Source organism: Mizuhopecten yessoensis, unplaced genomic scaffold, assembly GCF_002113885.1.
Source record: "Mizuhopecten yessoensis strain PY_sf001 unplaced genomic scaffold, ASM211388v2 hete_36143424, whole genome shotgun sequence".
Lineage (NCBI taxonomy): Eukaryota > Metazoa > Mollusca > Bivalvia > Pectinida > Pectinidae > Mizuhopecten > Mizuhopecten yessoensis.
This window is the reverse complement of record NW_018484741.1, coordinates 1-3,598: the sequence shown is the minus strand read 5'-3', so window position 1 is coordinate 3,598 and position 3,598 is coordinate 1. Positions and strand designations below refer to the sequence as shown.

At 33.9% G+C, this 3,598-nt stretch overlaps 1 long non-coding RNA gene across 1 annotated transcript; it reads left to right on the top strand.

Moving 5' to 3' along the window:
• The first annotated feature begins 199 nt into the window (after positions 1-199).
• On the top strand, positions 200-3,598 carry LOC110444566. The gene is made up of 2 exons (XR_002462261.1): positions 200-341; positions 801-3,598. It is a non-coding gene; the product is annotated as an uncharacterized LOC110444566 (long non-coding RNA).

Genomic DNA, 3,598 nt, shown 5'->3' with positions numbered 1-3,598 from the left:
AACAACACCTGACTTCAAAATCAGTCAATTTTACTGTTATGCTTGGGTGCGATTCTTTTGATTTACATCAAACTAGTCAATGTCAAATTACAATAGGGATTTTCATATTTGGGAATGTATTTTAGTACTATAATGGAAAATTCTACTAGTACTTCTTGGATTTTGCAAGTGCCTGAATGTTTACATTTGTGATTATCAGGACGCTGACCACACCCACTGAGGAAGACTGGCCTGGAGTGACAAACATGCCAGACTACAAACCAACCTTCCCTAACTGGAGGACAAACCAGCTGGCCTCTGCGGTCAAACAGCTGGACAACACTGGTCTCGACATCTTACAGGTAAATATTACGACAAAGCTTTAGCACAAGGTACATTTCAGTAAAGCAATTCTCAAAAGATGTTTTTTTAACTTTGACCTATTCAGCCTTAATTTCATTGGCATGTGAAATATTTCATAACTGTTCTATCATCTGTTGGTAGAACATTTTTTAATTGAATTGATTTAAAAACATATATCCCATCCCAGGACTGCAGGGTGTGTTTAGATGTAACACCTTTTGAATTTGAATAATAAAATCAACCGTGGATAAGAGTCCTGGGCCCGTATTCCTGAATTCGTTCTCGTGCTCAAGCATGGATACTGTGCTCAAACCAACCTTCTTGTAACTCACTTAAATCATGGGCCGAGGTCTGGAAGATCTTTTATAGGAATAGCCTTTAGCGTTATGACTTGGTAAACTTGTATATTGGAAAAAAATAAATATTTTAAGTTGTTGCAATTTTCATTTTTTTTTCAGCAAATGTTGATTTACGACCCTGCATATAGAATCTCTGCCAAGAGGGCGCTGAACCATACCTACTTTGCCAACTTGGACAAGTCCGGGCTTCCAGCAAACCTCACGGCGCCAACATTTTGATCTCTAGTCACAAAAGATAACAAATATTGAACTTGGACCTCATGAATACACACATGTATTTGTCCGCCAGATGAACAAAAAACAGGCACAGGGTTCCTATTCATGTGCTTATGATTGCAGGAAGAAGTTTTATGCAAATATTGACTTTCCTGCGATATGGGAAAAAAATAATCAACAGGAAAAATGTTTGATAGTAAGTCAAAACTGTTCAGAAGCAAGATGGTTCAACTTCAGGATGTGCTTTTGTGCATGTTGAGTGCCTATTGACATTTATGTACTTTTATGCATGACAGTGCTGTATGGAACAGTGAAGTGATAAAGTCATTTATAGCATTTCCATTGGAGACCATGGATAATATGTATATAGTGTGAAGAAAGGTGACCTCATGGATTTTATCATATCTTGGATCATTCCTCAGTTGTAGGAGGTGTTGTGTAAAATCGGCAAATTAGGCCAAAATCTGAAAGTTGTGTGTTACATGTTTGTCAGTCTGAAACAACATACACACTTCCGTAAGGTTTTATAAAGCCAGTTATTAATAGGCAATATAAAAAGCAAGATCCTTGATTTTTCTTTGTTTTTTTTAATTGTGTGTAAACTCTACTGTAAAACATATTACCCGTACCTGCAGATATTGATTATTAAAAGGCAAAATTTGTCACCATTTGTCCGATTTGGCCTTTTTGAGTGATGGGGAATACTATTGTTTAGTCTGGTAAATGACTGCACCAAAACTGAAACTTTTCTATCTTTGATAAATATTCTGTGATTTTAGTAAGTTAGTGCTTTCATCATGTTCAGAGGCAACATTAAGACCATTTTGAGGATTAATATACTTATTGTATTAATACCACCAATTGAAAATTTCAAGCAGAAGGCAAAGTGTTCAAAAATTGTTCCATGCTACCTTTTTTTTCCCCTCTTTATATTTTTGCATTTTACTATAAACTGGTTTTCCCACCATCCATCTAGTTCTAGACAAAATTTTCCTACAAGTAATTCTGCCAACTTTTACTGTCAGAATGAAGGTGCCTTGATTATCAAAGTGTTTAAACAGTTTTAATCAAATATTTAATAATCCATGCACCCTTTTCATTTGTTCTTCTATCTCAAGATAATGGGACTATGGTATTGAAATACCTTGTATCACGTGTTTTGTTCTGAAACCCAGTAGTAATCTATAATATCAAGTTCCCCACAGAATAACAATCATATCAGCCTGCACATGGAGGATGTTTTAGGATTTTTTTACAGACTATGACTCCCATACCCCATCTACATTTTCCCTTGATCTCTCTATATAAGTCTCATTGATGTTAAGGAATTGTATATAGATTATAGAAAGGAAACACCTACTTGTGCATTATAATTGGTGAAAAAATCTCTTTGCTTCTTTTGTACTTTTTTAGTCTATGTGAAAGTCATTTTCATACTGAAGTTTGTCATTCTACATATTAAACCAAAAATTGAGAATTTTATTTTACCATACAAGTTTAAAAAAATAATTCTGTGTTTTACCTATTTCATTTTTTAGCAAAAAAAATAATTCAGTGCTAAAGATCCATATCCTTCAACACTTTCTGTCTTTTTCTGTCTTTTTCTCCTCCCTATCTCTTCTATTGCTCCTTCTCTTTTTCTTCTTCTTGTCTATCCTAAGATCTAAACTTCAATATTTACGTGTTCTCACAAATTTCTTAGTGTGCAAGTTCATGAACCTGAGCGGAGTTTTTGTATGCATGTTCAAAGTGAGTTGTACCTTATATTATTGTGTTGTTGTACCAACATAAATCTGATGTTTTTATGCTAAAAATATTGAAAGGGACATTCAAGCCTAAGTGTAAAAATATGCCTCTGTTCTAGAAGTTTATTAAATCTTGAACCTTTCAGATGCATTGTTGTCGCTGTGATTAATTAGCATACTGTTTGCTGTTAGATACATAAAAAAAAAACCACTTGTCAATTACACTGTGATCAAAGGCTTACTGTAATTGTTCAGTGTTTAATTTCCGGTTGTAATGGAATTCTCCTTTCTTTTGAAAAATCAAGCCATAAAACGTCTGTTCGTGTGAATGTCCCATTAAATATTGGTATGACCGAATGTTGAGAATTTCCAGCACAGGACGAGATTACAAATCCTTCCACCAATGTGTTCAAGGTGTGAATATTAGTTTTATTAATGTTTAGTTCGGACTTTTAATACTTTGCATGTGGTAAAATTTGTTAAAAAAAAGATCAACTTCATAATTTAGCAACATGACCTTATGTAAAAAGTTCACTAACCATTATCATACTTCTTGGAAAATCAAGAAATAAAGTGTGCATTCCATTCAATGTGTATTGAGAGTGTGACTGAATACTAACCCATGGGTAGCTATCAACTGGGTTGCTAATTAACTCATGGGTATCGAGGCTCGTCAAGCGTTGTGAAATCTATGTGTAAAATGCATTGCTGGCATTTAACAAGAGTTTCATATTATATATAATCATTGGTGAATTAATTATGGACGGTATGTGGGGCATCATTATAATGTCTTGTATGTTGATTGTGTTTGAATGGCACAGTGTGTTTGTGTATGGAAAAGAATGTATCATGCAATATTTCAATTTGTGATCACTTAATTGTGTATTTATACTGGTAATTAGATCACTTGTGATGAAAAATAAATAAATTAAAAAA